This window comes from Zea mays, chromosome 1 (genome assembly GCF_902167145.1).
Source record: "Zea mays cultivar B73 chromosome 1, Zm-B73-REFERENCE-NAM-5.0, whole genome shotgun sequence".
NCBI lineage: Eukaryota > Viridiplantae > Streptophyta > Magnoliopsida > Poales > Poaceae > Zea > Zea mays.
The window spans coordinates 239,250,682-239,261,551 of NC_050096.1; the positions used below are offsets into that span (position 1 = coordinate 239,250,682).

The 10,870-nt window shown below is 47.8% G+C and overlaps 1 pseudogene; it reads left to right on the forward strand.

The window, feature by feature from the left end:
- Positions 1–8,923, forward strand: part of LOC103645367 (MDIS1-interacting receptor like kinase 2-like) — a 35,556-nt pseudogene extending 26,633 nt beyond the window's left edge.
- The last annotated feature ends 1,947 nt before the right edge of the window (positions 8,924–10,870 follow it).

Here is a 10,870-nt window from a genome sequence, read left to right on the forward strand (position 1 = left end):
GATATCTCCCTTTTGTTGGTGATCCCTTAGAAAATGATACCGAATGGCTATGTGTTTAGTGCGGCTATGCTCAACGGGATTGTCTGCCATGCGGATTGCACTCTCATTATCACATAGAAGAGGAACTTTGGTTAATTTGTAACCATAGTCCCTAAGGGTTTGCCTCATCCAAAGTAGTTGCGCGCAACAATGTCCTGCGGCAATGTACTCGGCTTCGGCGGTAGAAAGAGCTACGGAATTTTGCTTCTTTGAAGCCCAAGACACCAAGGATCTTCCCAAGAACTGACAAGTCCCCGATGTGCTCTTTCTATTAATCTTACACCCTGCCCAATCGGCATCCGAATAACCAATTAAATCAAATGTGGATCACCTAGGATACCAAAGCCCAAACTTAGGAGTATAAACTAAATATCTCAAGATTCGTTTTACGGCCGTAAGGTGAGCTTCCTTAGGGTCGGCTTGGAATCTTGCACACATGCATACGGAAAGCATAATATCTGGTCGTGATGCACATAAGTAAAGTAAAGAACCTATCATCGACCGGTATACCTTTTAATCCACGGACTTACCTTCCGTGTCGAGGTCGAGATGCCCATTGGTTCCCATGGGTGTCTTGATGGGTTTGGCATCCTTCATCCCAAACTTGCTTAGAATATCTTGAGTATACTTCATTTGGCTAATGAAGGTGCCCTCTTGGAGTTGCTTCACTTGAAATCCTAAGAAATACTTCAACTCCCCCATCATAGACATCTCGAATTTTTGTGTCATGATCTTACTAAATTTTTCACATGTAGACTCGTTAGTAGACCCAAAAATAATATCATCAACATAAATTTGGCATACAAACAAGTCATTTTCAAGAGTTTTAGTGAAGAGTGTAGGATCGGCTTTTCCAACTTTGAATCCATTAGTGATAAGGAAATCTCTAAGGCATTCATACCATGCTCTTGGGGCTTGCTTGAGCCCATAAAGCGCCTTAGAGAGTTTATACACATGGTTAGGGTACTCACTATCTTCAAAGCCGGGAGGTTGCTCAACATAGACCTCTTCCTTGATTGGTCCATTGAGGAAGGCACTCTTCACGTCCATTTGGTAAAGCTTGAAGCCATGGTAAGTAGCATAGGCCAATAATATACGAATTGACTCAAGCCTAGCTACGGGTGCATAGGTTTCACCGAAATCCAAACCTTCGACTTGGGAGTATCCCTTGGCCACAAGTCGGGCTTTGTTCCTTGTCACCACACCATGCTCATATTGCTTGTTGCGGAAGACCCATTTGGTTCCTACGACATTTTGATTAGGACGTGGAACTAAATGCCATACCTCATTCCTAGTGAAGTTGTTGAGCTCCTCTTGCATCGCCACCACCCAATCCGAATCTTGTAGTGCTTCCTCTACCTTGTGTGGCTCAATAGAGGAAACAAAAGAGTAATGCTCACAAAAATGAGCAACACGAGATCTAGTGGTTACCCCCTTATGAATGTCGCCGAGGATGGTGTCGACGGGGTGATCTCGTTGGATTGCTTGGTGGACTCTTGGGTGTGGCGGCCTTTGTTCTTCATCCTCCTTGTCTTGATCATTTGCATCTCCCCCTTGATCATTGTCGTCATCTTGAGGTGGCTCATTTGCTTGATCTTGTACTTCATCAACTTGAGCTTCATCCTCATTTTGAGTTGGTGGAGATGCTTGCGTGGAGGAGGATGGTTGATCTTGTGCATTTGGAGGCTCTTTGGATTCCTTAGGACACACATCCCCAATGGACATGTTCCTTAGCGCGATGCATGGAGCCTCTTCATCACCTATCTCATCAAGATCAACTTGCTCTACTTGAGAGCCGTTAGTCTCATCAAACACAACGTCACAAGAAACTTCAACTTGTCCAGAGGACTTGTTAAAGACTCTATATGCCCTTGTGTTTGAATCATATCCTAGTAAAAAGTCTTCTACAGTCTTAGGAGTAAATTTAGATTTTCTACCTCTTTTAACAAGTATAAAGCATTTGCTACCAAAGACTCTAAAATATGAAATATTGGGCTTTTTACCGGTTAGGAGTTCATATGATGTCTTCTTGAGGATTCGGTGTAGATACAACCGGTTGATGGCGTAGCAGGCGGTGTTGACCGCCTCTGTCCAAAACCGATCCGAGGTCTTGTACTCATCAAGCATGGTTCTTGCCATGTCCAATAGAGTTCGATTCTTCCTCTCCACTACACCATTTTGTTGTGGCGTGTAGGGAGAAGAGAACTCATGCTTGATGCCCTCCTCCTCAAGGAAGCCTTCAATTTGAGAGTTCTTGAACTCCGTACCGTTGTCGCTTCTAATTTTCTTGATCCTTAAGCCGAACTCATTTTGAGCCCGTCTCAAGAATCCCTTTAAGGTCTCTTGGGTATGAGATTTTTCTTGCAAAAAGAACACCCAAGTGAAGCGAGAATAATCATCCACAATAACTAGACAGTACTTACTCCCGCCGATGCTTATGTAAGCGATCGGGCCGAATAGATCCATGTGTAGGAGCTCCAGTGGCCTGTCGGTCGTCATGATGTTCTTGTGTGGATGATAAGCACCAACTTGCTTCCCTGCTTGGCATGCGCTACAAATCCTGTCTTTCTCAAAATGAACATTTATTAATCCTAAAATGTGTTCTCCCTTTAGAAGCTTATGAAGATTCTTCATCCCAACATGGGCTAGTCGGTGGTGCCAGAGCCAACCCATTTTAGTCTTAGCAATTAAGCAAGTGTCGAGTTCAGCTCTATCAAAATCTACCAAGTATAGCTGACCCTCCAACTCTCCCTTAAATGCTATTGAATCATCACTTCTTCTAAAGATAGTGACACCTACATCAGTGAATAAACAGTTGTAGCCCATTTGACATAATTGAGAAACAGAAAGCAAATTGTAATCTAAAGAATCAACAAGAAAAACATTGGAAATAGAGTGGTCAGGAGATATAGCAATTTTACCCAATCCTTTGACCAAACCTTGATTTCCATCCCCGAATGTGATAGCTCGTTGGGGATCTTGGTTTTTCTCATAGGAGGAGAACATCTTCTTCTCCCCTGTCATGTGGTTTGTGCACCCGCTGTCAATGATCCAACTTGAGCCCCCGGATGCATAAACCTACAAAACATGTTTAGTTCTTGACTTTAGGTACCCAAATGGTTTTGGGTCCTTTGGCATTAGACATAAGAACTTTGGGTACCCAAACACAAGTCTTTGACCCCTTGTGCTTGCCCCCAACATATTTGGCAACTACCTTGCCGGATTTGTTAGTTAAGACATATGATGCATCAAAAGTTTTAAATGAAATGTCATGATCATTTGATGCACTAGGAGTTTTCTTCTTAGGCAACTTAGCACGGGTTGGTTGCCTAGAACTAGATGTCTCACCCTTATACATAAAAGCATGGTTAGGGCCAGAGTGAGACTTCCTAGAATGAATTCTCCTAATTTTGCTCTCAGGATAGCTAGCAGGGTACAAAATGTAACCCTCGTTATCCTGAGGCATGGGAGCCTTGCCCTTAACAAAATTAGATAATTTCTTAGGAGGGGCATTAAGTTTGACATTGTCCCCCTTTTGGAAGCCAATGCCATCCTTAATGCCAGGGCGTCTCCCACTATAAAGCATACTACGAGCAAATTTAAATTTTTCATTTTCAAGTTCATGCTCGGCAATTTTTGCATTTAATTTTGCTATATGATCATTTTGTTGTTTAATTAAAGCCATGTGATCATGAATAGCATTAATATCAACATCTCTACATCTAGTACAAATAGAAGTGTGCTCAACGGTAGATGTAGATGGTTTGCAAGATTTTAATTCTACAACCTTAGCATGCAATATATCATTTTTACTTCTAAGGTCGGAAATGGTAGCATTGCAAACATCAAAATCTTTAGCCGGCAATTTTTCATTTTCATCTCTAAGGCTAGCAAGAGAAATGTTCAATTCTTCAATCTTAGCAAGCAAATCATTATCATTTCTAAGATTGGGAATTGAAACATTACAAGTAATAGAATCAACCTTAGCTAACAAATTAGCATTCTCATTTCTAAGGTTGTCTATAGTCTTATGGCAAGTGCTTAGTTCACTAGATAATTTTTCACATTTTTCAACTTCTAGAGCATAAGCATTTTTAACTTTAACATGCTTTTTGTTTTCCTTGATTAAGAAGTCCTCTTGGGAGTCCAAGAGATCATCCTTCTCATGGATGGCACTAATTAATTCATTTAATTTCTCTTTTTGTTGCATGTTTAAGTTGGCAAAAAGAGTACGCAAATTATCTTCCTCATCACTAGCATTATCATCGCTAGAAGACTCATATCTAGTGGAGGATTTGGATTTAACCTTTTTCTTTTTGACGTCCTTTGCCATGAGGCACTTGTGGCCGACGTTAGGGAAGAGAAGTCCCTTGGTGACGGTGACGTTGGCGGCGTCCTCGTCGTCGGAGGAGTCGCTAGAGCTTTCGTCGGAGTCCCACTCGCAACAAACATGGGCATCGCCACCCTTCTTCTTGTAGTATCTCTTCTTCTCCTTTCTTCTCCCCTTCTTGTCGTCGCCCCTGTCACTGTCACTAGAAATAGGACATTTTGCAATAAAGTGACCGGGCTTACCACACTTGTAGCAAACCTTCTTGGAGCGGGGCTTGTAATCTTTCCCCCTCCTTTGCTTGAGGATTTGGCGAAAGCTCTTGATGACGAGCGTCATTTCCTCATTGTTGAGCTTGGAGGCGTTGATGGGTGTTCTACTTGGTGTAGTCGCGTTAAATGCTACCGGTTGTGCTTCGGGCGTGGAGGGACCGTCAAGCTCGTTGATCTTCCGTGAGCCCTTGATCATAAACTCAAAGCTCACAAAATTCCCGATTACTTCCTCGGGAGTCATTAGTGTGTATCTAGGATTACCACGAATTAATTGTACTTGAGTAGGGTTAAGGAAAATAAGTGATCTTAGAATAACCTTAACCACCTCGTGGTCATCCCATTTCTTGCTCCCGAGGTTGCGCACTTGGTTCACCAAGGTTTTGAGCCGGTTGTACATATCTTGTGGCTCCTCCCCTTGGCGAAGACGGAAGCGACCGAGCTCCCCCTCGATCGTTTCCCGCTTGGTGATCTTGGTGAGTTCATCACCCTCGTGCGCGGTCTTGAGCACATCCCAAACTTCCTTGGCGCTCTTTAATCCTTGCACCTTGTTGTACTCCTCCCTACTTAGAGAGGCGAGGAGTATAGTTGTGGCTTGGGAGTTGAAGTGCTTGATTTGGGCCACCTCGTCCTCATCATAATCCTCATCCCCTACAGATGGTACCTATGCTCCAAACTCAACAACATTCCATATACTTTTGTGGAGTGAGGTTAAATAAAATTTCATTAAATCACTCCACCTAGCATAATCTTCACCGTCAAAGATTGGCGGTTTGCCTAACGGAACGAAAAGTAATGGAGTATGTCTAGAAGTGCGAGGATAGTGTAAGGGAATCTTACTAAACTTCTTGCGCTCATGGCGCTTAGAAGTTACGGAGAGTGCGTCGGAGCCGGAGGTAGATGGCGATGAGGTGTTGGTCTCGTAGTAGACCACCTTTCTCATCTTCTTTTTCTTGTCCCCACTCCGATGCGACTTGTGGGAAGAGGCTTTCTTCTCCTTCCCCTTTCCCTTTTTGCGGGACTCTTCCGATGAAGCTTTCTCGTGGCTTGTAGCGGGCTTGTCGCCGGTCTCCATCTCCTTTTTGGCGTGTTCTCCCGACATCACTTCGAGCGGTTAGGCTCTAATGAAGCACCGGGCTCTGATACCAATTGAAAGTCGCCTAGAGGGGGGTGAATAGGGCGAAACTGAAATTTACAAAGTTAATCACAACTACAAGCCGTGTTAGCGTTAGAAATATAATCAAGTCCGAGAGAGGGCGTAAAAACAAATCGCAAGCGAATAAGGAAGTGAGACACAAGGATTTGTTTTACCGAGGTTCGGTTCTTACAAACCTACTCCCCGTTGAGGAGGCCACAAAGGTCGGGTCTTTTTCAACCCTTTCCCTCTCTCAAACAGTCCCTCGGACCGAGTGAGCTTTCTCTTCTCAAAACAACCGGGAACAAAACTTCCCCGCAAGGACCACCACACAATTGGTGTCTCTTGCCTTGGTTACAAGTGAGTATTGATCTCAAGAAAGAATGAGAAGGAAGAAAGTGATCCAAGCGCAAGAGCTCAATAGAACACGACAAATCACTCTCACTAGTCACTAAAGCTTTTGTCGAATTGGGAGAGGATTTGATCACTTGGGTGTGTCTTGTATTGAATGCCTAGCTCTTGTAAGTGGTTGGAAGGTTGAAAACTTGGATAACTTGAATGTGGGGTGGTTGGGGGTATTTATAACCACAACCACCAAACTAGCCGTTTGGTGGAGGCTGTCTGTCGCATGGTGCACCGGACAGTCCGGTGCACACCGGACAGTGTCCGGTGCGCCAGCCACGTCACCAGGCCATTGGATTCTGACCGTTGGAGCTCTGACTGCTGGGCCCGTCTGGATGTCCGGTGGCACACCGGACATGCACTGTAGAGTGTCCGGTGCGCCACTCCGCGAGTGCCTGACTCCTGCGCGCTCTGGCGCGCATTTAATGCTTCTGCAGGTGACCATTGGCGCGAAGTAGTCATTGCTCCGCTGGCTCACCGGACAGTCCGGTGCACACCGGACAGTCCGGTGCACACCGGACATGTCCAATGAATTATAGCGGAGCGAATTCCCGAAGCTGGCGAGTTCCAGAGACGCTCTTCCTTGGAGCACCGGACATTGTCCGGTGTACACCGGACAGTCCGGTGCATTATAGCGGAGCGCCTCCGGATTGTCCTGAAGGAGAGAAGTTCAGCGTGAAGTCCCCTGGTGCACCGGACACTGTTCGGTGGCACACCGGACAGTCCGGTGCGCCAGACCAGGGTGCCTTCGGTTATCCCTTGCTCTCTTTGTTGAACCCAATTCTTGGTCTTTTTATTGGCTAAGTGTGAACCTTTGGCACCTGTATAACTTATACTCTAGAGCAAACTAGTTAGTCCAATTATTTGTGTTGGGCAATTTAACCACCAAAATCAATTAGGAACTAGGTGTATCTCTAATTCCCTTTCACCGGCGACGTGTCAGAGATCTTCGGGTCACATCCTGACCTGTACTACGTCGATCTGTCGGGGAATTCGTTCGGTGGCGAGATGTCGGCGTACTGGTCTCGGTACAAGAGCCTCTCATACCTGCATTTGGAGGGCAACAAGATCACCGGGACAATTCCGGCCAGTTACAGTGCCATGGTCGGCGCTGCAAGATTTGAGCCTCTCATTGAATCGGCTCGCCGGCACGATACCGCCGGACCTCGGTGCATTGCCTTTGCTCAAGCTGGATTTGAGCCATAACATGTTGTCTGGGCATATCCCTCTGACGCTCGGGAATGCCACTAGCATGCTTCGGCTGGACCTGTCTGGAAATCACCTCGACGGCGGCGTGCCGGTGGAGCTGACCAAACTTGCCCACATGTGGCACCTGAACCTGAGCCACAACAACCTCACCGGAGAAGTGCCGGCTCTGCTCGGAAAGATGGCCTCGTTGCAGGATCTTGACCTTAGCGGCAACCCCGGCCTGTGCGGCGACATCGCCGGCCTGAGTTCCTGTCACTCGGATTCGATTCGAGGCGGCTCCCGCTCCAGACGGTACAGAGCGAGGCTAGTCCTCGTCGTCGTCACGCTGGTTTCCGCCGCGGCGCTTCTGCCCTCCGTAGCTGCAGTGTCGTTCGTGCTGCTGGCCCGGAGGAGGAGGCAAGCTGGACAAGACAGCGGCCCCGACACGACGGCGAGCGGTGCCGGCGGCGCGATGGCTCTGACGGTGTCCATATGGGGCAAGGACGCGGCGTTCTCGTTCGGCGACATCCTGGCGGCGACGGAACACTTCAACGAGGCCTACTGCATTGGCAAGGGCAGCTTCGGGAGCGTGTACCGGGCCGACCTGCCCGGCCCCGGCGGGCGGAGCCTGGCCGTGAAGCGGCTGGACGCTTCGGAGACAGGCGACGCGTGTTGGGGCGTCAGCGAGAAGAACTTCGAGAACGAGGTCCGGGCGCTGACGCGCGTCCGGCACCACAACATCGTGAGGCTGCACGGCTTCAGCGCCATGGGCGGGCACATGTACCTGGCGTACGAGCTGGTGGAGCGAGGCAGCCTCGGGAAGGTGTTGTACAGGCCCGGCCGCAGCTGCGAGCTGTTCGACTGGGCCGCGCGGGTGCGCGCCATCGGCGGACTGGCGCAGGCGCTAGCGTACCTGCACCACGACTGCTCGCCGCCGATGATCCACCGCGACGTGACGGTCAACAACGTGCTGCTGGACCCGGACTACGAGCCACGGGTGTCCAACTTCGGCACGGCGAGGTTCCTCGCCCCCGGCCGCTTTGACTGCACCAGCGTCGCCGGCTCCTACGGCTACATGGCGCCAGGTAATGCAAAGATCGATAGTGGTTGTGTCGTGTCGTGTGCGATGGATCGCTGTCACTGCCACGCTCACATTATATTGACATGGCCGGTGCTGCTCCTTGGCTGCAGAGCTGGCGTACCTGAGGGTGACGACCAAGTGCGACGTGTACAGCTTCGGCGTGGTGACGTTGGAGATCCTGATGGGCAGGCACCCGGGCAGCCTCATAAGCTCCATGCACTCGCGGCTCCTGGACACCAGTGGGTCGTTGCTGCTGAAGGACGCCCTAGATCAGAGGCTCGACTCCCCCGAAGGGCAGGTGGGCGCGCAGGTGGTGTCCGCGTTTCTGGTGGCCCTGTCGTGCGTGCGGGAGGACCCAGAGGGCCGCCCAACCATGCGGAGCGTCGCGCCAGGAGCTCTCGGCGTGAAGGCATTTGGTGCTGAACAGGCCGCTCATCGCGATCAGGGTCACCGATCTGACTGGCTCTCACGGATTATACTGATACCAACAGTCGTTCTTTCTTCGCCGAAAATGTTTGCGAGTAGTTCGTGGATTTCTGTCGCTTTTTTGAACTAATACATTTAGCCACATCAGTACCTTTCGATACGACAAAAACACTTATGTTTGGTTCACAGATATGAACATAAATGACAATGGTAATAATTCACAGCGGTAATAACTTTGAATAGGCCAATATTCATTTTTAGTGTGGTATTCGATTACGGTTGAACTTAAACAAATATAATTTAATGTTATCTGTTACAGATCACAGATAATGTTATATTTATGTGAACCAAATAGTACCTTAGCACGTTGACTTAGGCCTTGGGCGGTCTTGTCCAAGCCATGGGCCAGTGTTTGGTAGCCTGGGTATGGATTCTAGACCGGCTACACCAGTGCATCTAGAGTGAGCCGGCCTGGCTCCATCGATGTGAGCTAAAATCTCGTTCTCGTAGAGTCTAGCTTTATCTGCGTTGTGTGCACGCCTTTTTTGGTGGGCCATATTGGCAAACGGTGGTTGGTGCCCTTCGATATATCTGAGGCGGCTAGGGTTCTTCCTCCCTCTCCTTCTCGCACCGCCACAGTGAAACTTCCCCTATTCCCTCCTCTCGGTCCGACGTCTAGGTCCTTCTTCCTCACTTGACTTCCTCCTCGCGCCACCACCATGATACTTACCCTGGTCCATCTTCGTCGATCTGGTTTTGTGCTGAGAATGTTTGCTGATCTGGTAGTTGAAGGTGTTAAAACTAATAAAGGTTTTAAATAAGTACACATTCATGACCTTCGTGGATTTATGTGTCTTTTTTTAACTAAAGCATTTAGCCACATCAATACTTTTTGATACAACAAAAACACATAGGAGTTGTTTGGCATGTTGGGATTTCTCTTTTTTTAACTAATGCATTTAGCCACACCAATACCTTTCGATACGACCAAAACACATAGGGGGTTGTTTGGCACGTTGGCTTGGGCCTTGGGCAGTCTTCTCCAAGTCATGGGCTAGTGTTTGATACTTTGATAGTATAGGTATGGATTATAGCCCGGCTACACCAGTGCATCTAGAGTGAGATGGTCTGGCTTCATCAATGCGAGCTGAAATCTCATTCTCGTGGAGCCTGGCTTCATCTGCACCGTGTGCACGCCTTTTTGGTGGGCCATATTGGCATACGTTGGACGTATATCTAAGGCGGCTAGGGTTCTTCCTCCTCCCTCTCACGTCGCCGCAGTGAAACTTCCCTATTCCCTCCTCCCGGTTCGGGTCTAGGTCCTTCCTCACTTGACTTCCTCCCTGCGTCGCCACCGTGATACTTCCTCTGGGCCATCTCTGTCGATCTGGTTTTGTGCTAAGAATGTTTGTTGATCTGGTAGTTGAAGGTGTAAAAACTGATAAAGGTTTTAAATAAGTACACCTTCATGTTATTGCTAAGGACTTGTCTGAGTTTACACAACAAGTAATCAGTCATATACAGGCGTACAATCACCTAAGGAATTGGATAAGCAGATGGGTTAAGATCACATGCCTTAGGAACATAAGTGGGGCTCTTTGGGATGATGACAACTACATGATATGTCTAGATCTTGAGCACTACAATGGCCATGTTAAGGTATTAGTCACTTGGTAGGCCAGGAGAGCAAGACACAATTGATTTGGAAGAACTCTCTAAAGGCAGTGAATGAAACAAATGAAGAAGTGAATCAGATCAAGTGTAAGGGGACCAATGAGAGCAAGGGTAAGGGGGGAGAACAAAAGGGGAAAAAGATGAAGAGAGCATTCTCTAGTGAGGATAGTGAACTCATGATAGGATTAACTGAAGCCATTAGAGGGTTTGCAGCAAATGTCACCGGATTTGTCCACTATGGAGCTGCTCCTAGGATATATGATGCAGTGATGGGTTGTCCCAACTTCACAAGGACTGAGCTCATGTTGTCTTAACCATCTCATGCAAAA